This window comes from Marmota marmota, unplaced genomic scaffold, assembly GCF_001458135.2.
Source record: "Marmota marmota marmota unplaced genomic scaffold, marMar, whole genome shotgun sequence".
Lineage (NCBI taxonomy): Eukaryota > Metazoa > Chordata > Mammalia > Rodentia > Sciuridae > Marmota > Marmota marmota.
Genome location: NW_026000242.1, coordinates 6,329,357 through 6,343,352, shown reverse-complemented (window position 1 = coordinate 6,343,352; position 13,996 = coordinate 6,329,357). Strand labels below are relative to the sequence as shown.

At 51.2% G+C, this 13,996-nt stretch overlaps 1 protein-coding gene and 1 long non-coding RNA gene across 2 annotated transcripts in view; both read right to left on the bottom strand.

Moving 5' to 3' along the window:
* The window catches only part of Dscaml1 (DS cell adhesion molecule like 1), a 305,196-nt gene that overhangs the window by 243,504 nt on the left and 47,696 nt on the right, over window positions 1–13,996 (bottom strand). The window lies entirely within an intron of this gene.
* Window positions 536–9,257, bottom strand: LOC125613943. Its single transcript, XR_007344549.1, has 2 exons — window positions 4,401–9,257; window positions 536–1,135 (listed from the first exon to the last, which is right to left on the bottom strand). It is a non-coding gene; the product is annotated as an uncharacterized LOC125613943 (long non-coding RNA).

Sequence of the window (13,996 nt, the reverse complement as noted above, 5' to 3'; positions counted from 1 at the left end):
CGCGCGCTGGCCGCATCCTTGCTCTGTCCCAGGATCCATTCATCCTGAGAGCTGAGAACGGGCTGCGCGACCCTGTTCCATCACTCCGCTCACCAAACCAGAGAGCAGGGCGCGGGAAGAGACTCCAGAGGTCCCCTGTTCCGTGCTCTGGGACGGTGGCTCTGCACCTCCTTTCCCTCCTCTGACACCTGGAATCTTCTCCCTCTCTCCTCCCCGTGCCCTGCTCCCTTTTCCTTCCACAGGAAGCCATTTTTAGGGCAAAGAGGACAAGGTACGAGAGATTCTGCTCTTTTCTCCCTCGGACTCCCTTTTTGTAGGACTAATACAAACAGGAAAAGGAAGGGTCACTAGAGCAGGAGTCACATAGCCAGGCTCCCCTTCCCTCTCCCCATGTCCCTCTCCCCAAGTCCTTTTCCCCCTCCTTCTCATTGGTAGCTTCCAGTCCCACCCAGGGAGGGCTGCAAAGGACACCAATCCCCCCGCCCAGAGCCATTTGAGCTGATTTATAATGGTTATAAAAGAGGTCAGAGCTTGATTGAGCTTAATAGATTCATTAATTACACCAAACAAAACAAACATAATGAACATAAAAATTTACGACCTCCATCACCAGGTTCAGATGTGGCCCCTTGTCGGGCCTTGACAGGTTCTGTCAGGCCCATCCATCTTGACACCTTGTAGGATGAACGGCCTGTGGCGGAGGTGGTGGGGTAGCAGGCCCTGGGTGGTGGAATGTCCAGCGCCCGGCACTGCTGTGGAGGGAGGTCCCTGGAACCACCTGCCAGCCTGCTCATCTTTGCCAGATCTCCCTGCAGAGTCGCCTCTGGGCCCTCTGGTCTGGTCCAAATCCTGGTGTTAGCCCTTGGGAACTGTGTGGTATTGGGCGAGTTGGTCCATCTTCCTGCATCCCCATTTCTGCCTCTGTGAGACAGGGATGATAAATAGCTGAGTCCGTCCCTAGGGTGGCGGATGGGTGGCCTGAGCAAATGCACCACATCCGAGTGCAGGGACTACTGCCTGATCTGCGGTCAATGTCATGGTCCTGGGCTTATTTTGGCCCAATTGTTATAGTTATTATAGTAGAGGCCATCCACAACTCCAGCATTTCTTGGGAAACTTCATCTTTCTATCTGTTCTGAAAGACAGGGAAATCTGTTAAGTATTTATTAAGTGCCTAATGCTCTGTGTGTTTGTCTGTGTGTGTGTGTGTGTGTGTGTGTGTATCGGGGTTTGAACCCAGGGGCACTTAACCACTGAGCCACATCCCCAGCCCTTTTTTGTATTTAATTAGAGTCAAAGTCTCCCTGAGTTGCTTAAGGGCCTCACTAAGTTGCTGAGGCTGGCTTTGAACTCACGATCCTTCTGCCTCAACCTCCTGAGCTGCTGGGATTATAGTCGTGCATCACTGCCGAGTGCCTAATTTTTGGTCAAGGAAGGAAAAACGTTTCAGCTCCAGCAGGTGGTGCCGGCCTGCAAATTATTTAAAGCATCAACAAGAGCCCTGAAGGAACTGAGGAATCGAATGGACCTAGAGGTCACATAATTGACCACTGCCCACCTTGTCATTTTCCCCAGAAGGAAAAGAGCAAGCAATGTTCAAAGGTCCAGCCTGAGGCCGCGAAGCTGTGCAACAGTGCAGTGGGGGCAGAGCCCTGGCCCCTGACCACAAGTGTCTATTAGGTGCTCTACATGTGATTGTGGCCCCAGGGAAACCAGGACCTGGAAGAAGAGAAAGCTGAGGCCCCGAAAACAGAAGCTATGGTTTTAAAGCATCACATACGTGATAAATGCATACAATTATATTTTTCAAGTAAAAGTAAATAAATTAATTTTAAAAGAGGCCTTTGCCTGGGTCGTTTCCGCCAGTTTCCCTCCCCAACTCTACCCCTTCTGCAGACTCAGCCCAGGTTTCACCTCCTCTATAGCTTCCCTTAACCCTCCCGAGATGTCCCAGGAAAACCTGGAGGTCCTCGCTGTTTCCCTCTGTCCCCTGGCCCCTGCCACAGTCCAGTCTTTAGATGTCGATGCTCTTCATTGTGACTTTGTGGTTGTCGTTTGGCATTCCTTTCTTCAAGCAAAAAAAAAAAAAAAAATAGTGAGCACCTCCACCACCAGGTTCAGATGTGGCCACCATGCCAGGCACAGTGCTAGGCACCCAGAGACATGGTGAACTGGAAGGCCAGAATCCTTGCCCGCGTGGACTTGTGGTCTGGGGATGCTAATTCTGTCTTGTGCCTTTTCGAGTGTTCTGTGCCCTGCCTGGGGCCTGGCAGGGATAGTTCCTCCGTGAAGCATGATGAGTAAGTGGCTAGGTGCCTGGAGGAGGGCAGAGGCTCTCCGTGGGTGGGCTGGCTGGGGAGACAGGCACGTGGGTTATGGGGACCTCTTTCCAGAACAGGGGCAGGAGTTATGTTCTGCCCAGAGCTCACCCTTAGGGCTGCGACAAGCCCGGGGGAGTACAGATCTCCACTTGGTGCCGTTTAACCATCTATCACCCTCTCCTAGCCATTATTCCATCCTAGGATATCAATTCCTGGTCGGTCACTCAGCCCACAAGACCCTGAAAATAGATTTAAATTATTGCTTTATTTCCCATCCAGCTCAGGGTGTTGATTTATGCTGCCCAAACAATCAAGCCTTTATCTCAGTCACCCAGCAGCATTAGCAGCAATTTATCATGTTTTCCCTCTCGCTGAACTACCCGGATGCTAGGGCCTGATGGTGTGTCCTCAGAGAGATGCAGCCGCCAGTGGGCACGGACAGTAATGGTAGCAAAGGCCGGGGGCGCTTCCTGTCAGCCTGGAGTAAGGGGACAAAAAGGGGGACCCTTTTCCTCATGGTAGCATGGAGGAAAGACTGTCATCTTATGGTATGGTCTGGTCCCCACCTTGCTGCTAACCACATGAGCCACCCTGAGCAAGGCCCTCTCTGGGCCTCAGAGTCCTCATCTTTGACCTAGTGGAACCACCGATTGCTGAGAGGTCTGCAGGACGCATCAAAGACAGCCTATGGTCCTGTCCCCCTGTGAGAGCTTGGGGTTTGCTCTTTGAAAGCTTAACTGACCCTTCCCCTCACCCACCGCTCTGGTTGTGAGCCACAGGCTGTGGCCACATCGTGACCATGAGCAGAAGCAGCCCACCACCCCATCAGAACTAGTAAGCACCCTGTCAAGGGTGGGCAGGGCAGGCCAGGGAGCAGGGAGCAGCCCAAAGCCATTCCACAGGTTAGGAGCCCTGGTCGGCCCAGTGTCTGTCTGATGCAGCCCAAGAGCTAAGCATGGCGTTTACTCAGGTGAAAGGAGGTGTTTTTTTTAAAAAAATAATATTAGTTTGTGACACATCAAAATCACATGAATTCAAATTTCAGCGCCACAAATAGTGTCTCAAAGCCACTCACCCCCGCCCATTCGCATATTGTTCACAGCTGCTGGGGCTACGGTGGCTGAGCGGTTATGAGGAAGACCCCCAGGCCCCTCAGTCTAAAATATTTACTTTCTGATCCTTTTCAGAAAAAAAAACCATCGACCTTTGGGCCAGGTGACTGGTGATGCCAAACACCATCCCAGCTTTGTCCCAGGCTGGGTGTGTCATTTGGTTTGTTTAGTTCAGGAGGACACAAGCCTTTCTAGAGACTTCTAGAGAGAGAAAAGTTCTCCTGAGATTTTTTTGTGTGTGTGTGGGGGGAGGGATACCAGGGATTGAACTCAGGGGCACTCGACTACCGAGCCACATCCCCAGCTCTATTTTGCATTTTCTTTAGAGTCATGGTCTCACTGAGTTGCTTAGCGCCTCACCATTGCTGAGGCTGGCTTTGAACTTGCGATCCTCCTGCCTCAGTCTCCCGAGCCACTCTCCTGAGATTTTTTATCAGCTGAAGAGAGAGTTGAGAGTCGGCCCTGGGTCACCAGCATGGGATGGGATCTCTATTGTTCCTTCGCCTGCCTCTCAGCCCTGCTCATGGCCCTCTCCTCACCATCTCCCCACCTTAAAGGCCACCACCTCCAGGAAGCCAGGCCTCCCTACCCTGAAGGGAGCAGCCGGCTGCCGAGCCCCTAGGCGGTACCAGCGCTCCCTTCAATCTCTAACCTCTCCTCCACCAGGGACAACAAATTGGTTTCATCTCAGGCTGGTTCCGATTGACTGGAGGTGGCTTCCTGTGTTGATAAGGAACGGAGGGCTGCTTGGGAACTCAGGAAAAAAAAAAAAAAAAAGGCCCATGATGGACCGGCCACGGCTGCTGTGGATGTGGGGGGTGCCGCCCTCGCTGCCCACCTTGCCTTCCCTGCTCTGGGCCGTAATCTAGGCAGTGGTGACCAGTGTGGACCCCCTTGGGTATTGCAAGCTTCTGGTGGGCAGTGGCCATGACCACTTGCCTCCCCCGCACAGTGCCCAGCCCAGTACCTGGCACAGAGCTGGCCTCAGGCATGTCCAGGTCTGCTTTTCTGGATGATGTCCTAAAACCAGTTCTTTCAAATGCCTCTGGCAACTGGAACTCGAACCCACCCATGTGGCCTCAGGGAGGCACCACGGGGACAGGGAAGGAACCTGCTGGACCCACCTGGGCACAGGAGGAACTGAGCGGCAAGGAGAGCAGAGCCGGCTCCCAGCTCAGGGAGGAATCCTTGGCATTTACACAGCAAACAACACCCAGGTGAGGCTGCGTGTCAACAAGGCCGGCTCAGCAGTCCCCAAGTCCCAGCATACTTTAAATGTTTGCCACATGCCAGACATTAATATTTTAACGGCTGCCCGTCCATAGCAGGCAGAGCCGTGTCTGGAACGCAGCGTAAAAATGGAGTGACAACAGCCTGCCTAGCGCCAGGTCGGCGGGCCATCGCGTCTGCTCCGGGCTCCTGCAGCCTGCACAGACCCGGGCCCTCCCCTCGCCCCATCCTGCTGGCCTGGCACTGCAGTGAAGCCGAGGACTCCCCTGGCTGAAGGGCTCTCAGGCAGTTCCCAGGACCCTGCACAAGCCCCCATGTTGGGGTGGGGGCAACTGTGTGCCAGGGACCCCGAATTCCATTGCAGCGTAGCTGAGGGCCTTCGCCTCCTGACTTCGGCTCTGGGTGTCTGAAATCCAGCCAGGGCTTCTGGGAGCAGGCGGAAGGCAAGCCTCCTTGTTGGTAGAATTAATCAATGAACGGAGAGGGGGCAGTCCCAATTCCTGATATCCCTTGAGAGGGGAAATGTGGCTGGGGGAAGGTGTGTGATCCTGTGGAATATCACTCCTACTTTTCCTTTCTAAAAATACACACAAACAAGATGAATGTTCGCAAATCTCCCCCATTCCCTGCTGTCATCACCTTTTGGAAAAAAAAATCTCTCTGGTTAGAAAGTCTTAGAAGCCACCTGCTCCTGCAAGCTTGGCCTCAAACTCCTCGGTAAGGCAGCGTGGGAATTATAGGTACAGCTACTTGTTAATAGCAACTAGTGTTTAATGAGCACATACTGTCTTCTAGGCCTGGGTTTGGCAAACTTCTTCCATAAAGGGCCACACAGTAAATATTTTCAACTCAGTGGGCCGTACTCCACACTGAGGTATGGCCAGAAAGAAGTACAGACACTACTTAAAGGAAAGAGAGTGGCTGTGTTCAAATAAAACTTTATTTATAAAAACAGGTTGCTATGGTTTGAATAAGTGACCCCCAAAAGCCTATGTGTTAAAGTCGTGGTGCTCAGCCTGTGGCGCTTTTGGAAGGTGGAAAAACCCTTAAAAGACGGGGCCTACTGGGAGGTTTTAGTTCATTGGGGGTGTGCCTTTCGAGGAGACTATGGGATACGGGTCTCTCCTTGTTTCTCTTTCACTGTGACCATGAGTCGAACAGGTACTCTCTGCCACGTTTCCATCATGATGTACTGTTGGACCACATTTCCAAAAGCAACAGGGCCAAGGGACCACGTACTAAAACCCCAAAACCAAAATCAGCCTTTCGTCTTTTTAAGTAGATTATCTCAGGTATTTTGGTATAGTCCTGGAAAACTGGCTAGCACCTGACACAGGTGGGGTCTCGTTTGCTAACCTGTGTCCTAGGTGGTATGCTAAGTGTTGTTTTATACACATAATCTCATTTAATCTTCATAGGTTTAACCCTAGGGATGGGTACTATTATTATACTTATTTTTAGAAATAAAGGACTTTAGGGTTAGAGTTAGGTACTTATCCAATATTACAGGTGAATATATAACTGGAATTCAAACTGTGTAACAGTAATGCGCTAGTTAAGAGTCTTATAAAAACAATACCCACAGCTGACTGTGCAGAGTGTTCATAGCTATCAGGCACTGTTTTGAAAGTTTTATTTAATCCTTACAACTTGATGATGGTGCCCATTTTACAGATGACAAAACTAAGCCCAGAGACTGAAATGACTAGCACAGGGCACATAGCTTCCCAGTGGCACAGCAGAGTTTCCACTGTCTTGTGTCCTAACTGCTTAGCTTACAAGACTTCAGAGGTAGATCAGTGAGCTCAGGCCTGTGCTACACCACTCCCTTGCCATTGGAAAAACATACGGTCCAACCCCTCCTCCCACAGGTCCCTGCAATAGGTCACTTGAAAAACAGCCCCCTTTGTTTTGCAGTCTTCTAACGGAACATGTGTGGGGTTTCAAAGGCAGAGAGGATTTGAAAGGCAGATGTGGAAGTCCCAGTGTTCTGCACCCTGCAGCCTCAGCCGGCTGCCCCATCAAGTCTCAATTAGTCCCTCTGGGCCCAGGCACTGGAGCTCTGGGTGATCCCTGGAGGGACAGGGCCCCCCTGCCAGCCACCTGCTCTGGCCGAGTCAGCAGAGCTCGACCAGCCTGGGAGCCGTCAGCGAAGGGCCTGCCGCACACGCGGCTCATCATGACACCCGAGTGCAGGTAGGGAGCAGATAGCAATTTTCCTTTTTACTTATTGGTGCAAGGCGAGTCAGAGAGCCTGACAGGGCCCCAAACAAGCTGTCAGGAACTTCTAATTAGGGCTGAACAGCTTAAGGAGTGCACACGCCCTCCCAGCCTCGGAATTAGCAGGACAAAGTACCCAGATGGAGTCAGACAGGCTGAAAGACTGGAGCCTGTGGAGGGCTGGGAGGGGAGGCCTCAGGCAGCCGGCCTGAAGCAGAGGTGAGCTGGGGCACAGGCCTGGGGAGCAGGCTGAGATGCCCACTCGCCCTCCACCCCAGGGCTCAGGAACATTCAAATGAAGGGCCAGATCCTTTGCCCCTGTGGACTCCACATTCTCTCTTCCTTCTCACTTCCCAAAGAACTGGCTGTCCTCAAGTGGAAGGTCTTTAAGTCCTGGATTTGCATGAGCCAGAACTGGACTCCATCCCTGGCCCTGCTGCCATCTGAATTCCAGCTTCCTCACCTGTGAGATGGCGAACGGCAGGCACAAGGGTGGCACTTCCCTGGACAGGGTGCTGTGAGCATCACGAGGATCATGAGAACCCAGAGGACTGAGGCTGGCAAGGTGCTGAGCTTAGGCCCAACACATTAGCATGTGAGAAATAAGTGGCAGCCTTTATTATTGCTTATTGTTACCAGCAGGAGGCTCATGCCAACCCCTGCACAGCCTTTGTCCTCTAAGGAACTTCCCAAGGAAACACTAACTTCCTCTCAGAGAGAGATAATTTCTTAAAATTTTCATCCTCAACATCTGTCTAGGGTAGGCGTCATAATCCCCATTGTATAGACAAAGAAACTGAGACTTGGGGAGATAAAATGACTTGCTCAGAGTCATATATTTCAATAAATGGAAGGTTCTGGATTCCAATGTTGAAGCTAATTATAAGCACAATTATAGCTACCAGGTTTTGCACATTTTGGATACACAAGACACTGTGCTAATCAAGCTTCATGTTATTTCCACCAACACGGCTTCAGGCACCAGCCCAGTTTAAGCAGTCTGAGCATGACTGGGTGCTCCTCCTCACTGGGCCAGAGGGTGCTGTCATGTCTGCGCACGGGTCCCAGCTCTTCCCTTTGGAGATCCATGGCCAGTCCAGCCCTGCTCTGATGCCAGGGATAACCACTGCCCTTCCCCACCAGTCTCCAGTGGTTCATTCAGCCTTCCACAGTTGACCCACAGGTTAGTTGGTTGGTTACCACAGGAAGAGATTCTGACTCCCCCCTCCTGACCTTCTCTGCCCTGGCCTGCTCCATTTTGTCAATGTGTTTAAAAACGTGGAGCCTGAAGTCCCAGCTCCCTGGCCTGGCAGCCCTGGAGCCCACTCTGGGAGCCTCGTCGCCCTGTTGGTTTCGGTCAAGCCACAGCCAGCCAAACCTCCCCGAGTTTCTCAGATATGCCACTGACATGCCCCACGCCCTGCCCTGTCTCACTGCCCTGGTTCTAGAAACTGTAGTTCCCGTGTGTTCCTATTAGACTTCTCTCGTGGTCTGCCATCGCAGCAGTCACTGAAAGCACTTTGAATCACATTTCTTTTGTGGTAAGGGGGGGGGTCAAGAGCACAGGCTCTCCGATGGCTGGCCAAATCCTGGTTCTATAACCCATTTCCTTAAGCTGTCCGTCTTCAGTTTCCTCATCTGTAAAACGGGAACAGTCAATTACCCACCTCATTGGGCTGCTCCAAAAATTAAGTGTGAACACAGGCTGATGCTTAAGAACAGTGTCCGGCAGGTGGTGAGTGCTGAGGGTTGTTAGACATTAGCTCTTACTTTCCCAATTATTACTATTATGCATGGTATTTATTACCCTTTGTAGGTTGAGATCAGTCACAGATTTCACTAGTATGTCCTCTACATCAGCACCAAGGTCACTGATGACATCTTATAAAAAAAATGGGGATTCCCCCATATCCTCAGAGATTTTCCTCCAGTTTGATTTCAATCCATCAGGCATCCAGTCCCCTGGGCCTGCCCCGAATGCTCCTCGCTGGACTCCATCCAGGTTACAATTTTTCAGCTTGTCCACAAGGATTGCCATGAATGATTATGTCAAATGCCAGGCTGGAAACCTCATCTTATATCTAGAACATTCTTTTGACCTACCAGTGTTTTACAGAGAGGTTTTGTCCGACATGATTAGTTTATAGTGAACCCATCCTGATTTCCGGTGATCCGCCGCTTACTTCTGTTTGTGTCCAAATTATTCACTGCTCGGCTGGGCGCAGCCTGCCTGGGGCTGGCACATCCGGGGATCTTTCGCAGCTTTCACTGCGCTTCCCCTTTGGAAAGCAAAACCACAATTGCCTTTCCCCCACCTACGGCCCACTCTCCAGTTCTGTGCAGTTCCCAGAGAAGCGGAGGGTGACGGAGCAACCTCATCTGCCACGCCTCAGCACCCAGGAGGGAGGAAGCGAATGGGGCCAGAGGCACCGCTGCGGCATCTCCTGTCGCCTCCCTGCTCTGCACCACTTTGGGTCCCTCTACCCAGGATTGCTCAAACTTTCAAGGTCCAACCACTCTTCTCCTGGGCAGAGAGGAGAGGCGCAAACCAGAGCTTGGCTTTCCCTTTACCCCACCCCCCTTGCTGTTACACCTGCTGCATATTCTTATTCTTGCTACAAAAGCAACTTTAAGAGCCCCTTCTTAAGGCCATAACGTCATTTTCCCCTCGCGTCTCACCTCTGGGGTTCAGCTTTCCTGACCCTGGCATTCTAGAGACCCAAAGGCTGGCTCTTTCCAGTGTGTTGAGAAGGTGACTTCCTCAGGGGCTGGACACACACTGCTGAGGTCAGAGGGCAAGTCACCTGGGGCCCCTGGGCTGCCTGGGTCCTCTGCCACCCTGGCAGGAGACAGGCCATGGGGCACTGAACCACAGCAGAAGGGACGGTGGGGAGCCCCGCCAGGAAGAGGAGCCGGGGCTGTGGAGGCAGGAGCTGACGCTGCCTCGCGCCATCTCTCCTCTGGGATGAGTGGCTGCTCCCCGCTCCCCAGGCCTTCCTGCTACTCTTTATTCATTAAAATGCTCAGATGCTGACTAACTTTATTTGCTCAATATTTATTTCGCCAGCCTTGAAGCGGGAACAAGAGGCAGCTTGATGGAAAGGTTGTCTGGTTTCATTGTGGCTCCTGTAAGTAATTCTACGGGCTCGATGGAAACGGAGTTTTATAACTTGCCAGAGCAGATATCCCTTAGTGAATGGGAATAGATATTCCCACGTCCCCTACAATGTCCTCTCCCTAATGCTCAGGCCTCCCAGGGGCACTGGCCTTCTCCCACCCCCATGGCACTCTCTGCACTGGATCCCAGCTCAGGGGACAAAGAGCCTCTCTCTTCTTGGGATGTGTGGACCAGCACCCACCTCCCAACAGCAGGCATGGGGAGTGGCCTAGAAACACCAGGAAGGTCCAGGTGACCTGCATGCACTGAGAGGGGCAAGGCCCTGGGGTCAGCAGGAGAGAGATGTGACCTCTCCTCTGGACGTTCCCAAAGGCCAGGCTGGCAGATGGGCCGAGTCCTGCCTGGGAAAAAAGGGAAGGCACAGATGCTTCTGGAGAGCATTACAAACAGGAGGGCTCAGTGGCCACGCCCCTGCCTGCTTCACCTCCCAGCTGACTGCTGCTGAGAAACTTGAGAGGCAGAGCCCCTCCCACACTCAGTGGGCAGGTCTCCATGGACACTGTGTTTCCTCCATCCGCTGCCCTCAGAGGCCACTGGCTTCTTGGGCTGCACAGGCCTCTGTGCCTCACGACTCCCAGCAAACTCAGAGTGACCCGCAGTGGCCTGTGCCCCATCCCTCACCCAACAGCATCTCCACCTGCAAGGGCTGGAGCAGGTTGGTGAGGGGCCCAGGAGGCGTCATCTGCTACCTCCAGTCACTGATCAAGGCCCCGATCACGGCTCGCCGATCCCCCTCTCCTTACTATTATGACTAAATCAAGTTGGGTGATTTATTTCCCACTTAGCTTTCCTGTTTCCGCTCCCTGTCCGATCTGCACTGTTGAGCACAGCAGAGTGAAAACATATCATCCGTTCTGATCAGCTGCTGCTGAGCCCCAAAGCACCCCACCCCCTGCCTTGTGGGCAGAAGGGGCTGCAGAAGGAGTGAGACCTTCCCTGGCCCTGGATACAGGGTTGGCCCAGGCCCTGGCTTCTAGATAGCTGGAGTGTCAGGAGGCTTTGGGGACCTCTGCAGAGGGAAGCAGCCACGGGTGGCTAAAAAATGAAACGAGGTGAGAAGGTAGCTGGACCCAGGCAGCCCACATCTGCAGCCCAGATCCCAGCTCAGGTGGCCCAGGCCACAGCACTGTGCCTCCTCAGTGCCACTGGGCCACGGCAGCCTTCCCAGTGGGGCCTGGCCTGTCAGACCCACCCCCTTCTTTCCTACCCTTGAGATCATAATGAGGTGACAGAAGAGACCTGTCTGACAACCTTAGCCCAGGTCAGGCAGCAAACTGACTGCCCTCTCGGGGAACTACAGGCCAAGGACACCACATCTGAGGGGCAGGAGAATGTAGGAGGTACAGAGCATTAGCTCTGGGACCAAAAAGCCTGGGCAGGTCGCCCGGTTTCCTTGAGCCTGAGTTTCCTCATATGCTAAAGGGGCAATAATACCCAATGTTGCAAAGGTTAAATGGGGTCGTGTGTGAGTGAGTGTGACTGAGTAGGTTAGAAGGTGGCATTTGAAGCACTGAACCAGATTCTCTCTGTGGAGTGAGAAATATCACCTTGGAGCAATGTGTTATTGTTCATGCAGGAAAAATCATCTGACTTATTTATATTTGTTTGATATATTTTAAATTTTATTTATATAAATACAAGTCCAGTGGGTATCTCTGGATCCAAGCCAAGGCATGCCAGGATGTTTCCCTGGGTTAGAAATGTTGCCTGCTCACTTCACAGAAGACGACAAATGGTCAATAAATATATGAAAAAAATGTTAAAAATCTCGAGCAATTAGAGAAATGCAAATTAAAACTACACTGAGATTCCATCTCACTCCAGTCAGAATGGCAATTATCAAGAACACAAATAACAATAAATGCTGGTGAGGATGTGGGGAGGAAGGTTCACTCATACATTGCTGGTGGCACTTTGGTGCAATCACTCTGGAAAGCAGTATGGAGATTCCTCAGAAAACTTGGAATGGAACCACCATTTGACCCAGTTATCTCACTCACTGGCATATACCCAAAGGATTTTAAATCAGCCTACTGCAGGGACACAGCCACAACAATGTTTATAGCAGCTCAATTCACAATAGCTAAGCTATGGAATCAACCTACGTGCCCTTCAGTAGATGAATGGATAAAGAAAAAGTGGTAAATGTACACAATGGAATATTACTCAGGAATGAAATTATGGCATTTGAGAGTAAATGGATGAAATTAGAGATCATCATGGTAAGTGAAATAAGCCAATCCCCCAAAATCAAAGGCAGAATGTTCTCTCTGATATGCGGACGCTAACACACAATAAGGAGGCCGGGAGGAAAGAATAGCAGTTCATTGGATTAGACAAAGGGAAATGAAGGAAAGGGAAGGGGATGGTAATAGGAAAGACAGTGGAATGAATTGGAAATAACTTTCTTATGCTCATATAGGAATAATTGACCAGTGAAACTCCACATCATATACAACCACAAAAATGTAATCTTAATTAGAATGTTCTACTCATGTATGCATATAATATATCAAAATACACTCTAGTGTCATGTATATCTAAAAAGAACAAAAAGAAATGCTGCCTGCTGCCCCAGGATACAGGACCATGAGGAAGGTGGAGCTGTGTATCCCAGGCACTCAAAGGTCTTCTGAGAGGGAGGAGACCAAGACCTCAAGTCTTTCTCCAAAAGTTCATCTGTCAAGTAAGCCAGGGGCCCTGCTGAAGGTTTGGTGCCAGGAAAGGACACCAAGGGCCCAAAGTGAGGCAAGCGGGCAGTGGAACCCACCAGCATTGTGATGAACTTCAGGAATGACCCCGGGACGGTGACCTTGGATCCCAGGTGTGGGGGCCTCTGGGGCCTAAAAACAGGGGAGCTGGACCAGCAGGAGAAGCCCTGTTATACAGGCCCTAGGGTAGCAGCCAAGGCAAGCATGACACGTTGAAGTGGCAGCCTGAGATAAGGCTACAGCACTCAGCAAATGCTGGCTATTAGTAATGATGGTGGCTGACATTCTTTGAATGTGTACTGTAGTTGCTGTATGTGCCAGAAAGTTCTGCACCTTTTACCTTCATTGACTCAGAAAATTAATTCTAGCAAAACCCTATTAAGTAGGTATGACTCTTACCTCAGCTTTATAAATATAGGATAGAGGTGCAGAAAGGTTAAATAATTTTCCCAAGGTTACATGGTTGGTCAGTAGAAGAGCTAGGATTTGAACCCTGGTTCACCATGATCATTGTTGATGGTACATTTTCTACCTCCTCCAATTGCAACCACCAAGACCATGTTAGCCTTTTGCAATGTTGTGTGATTATAGACAAACCTCAAGAAAACAGTAGGTACTGCACAAGGGGGTCTGACAATGACCTGAGAACCTTCCCCCTCTCCTTCCATTCTGAGAGCCCACACTCTCCACCTTCCCCAAGAAGAAACTCCTCTCCAGGAAGGATGGGTTCACTTGCGTACCCTAAAGTGGGTGTGAGTGCTGGGCTTAACATATTATATCTGATGCATAGGCCTCTTAACTTGGGACAAATTCTTAAGTCAAAGGAATGAACCTCTAATTTACACTCTCAGGGGAGGGATGGCAGCCAGTCAGGTGTTGGCAGGGGTTGAGAGTGCCAACATTCACAGACACTCAGCCCTTGTGGGGCACAGCACCTGATCTGCTCAGAGGAGTTGGTTTCTGCCTCTCTGGCCACACAGGAGCGAGCTGGTTTATTTCTCTGCTTGCACATTATCCCAGACTCTGTGAAGATGCTGGTTTGGAACAGGAAGTTATCTCTGAATAATACAAAGGCACCCAACAAGGATGGATGGACAAGGAATGCTTCCAGAAAGGGGGACAGAGCAATAGGGTCATCCACCCTTAAGACCCTATTGCCCCACACCTTCTGGAAGTGGCCTGTCCCTTAGCTGCCCTCTTAATCTCTTGGTTTAGGATCCCAGG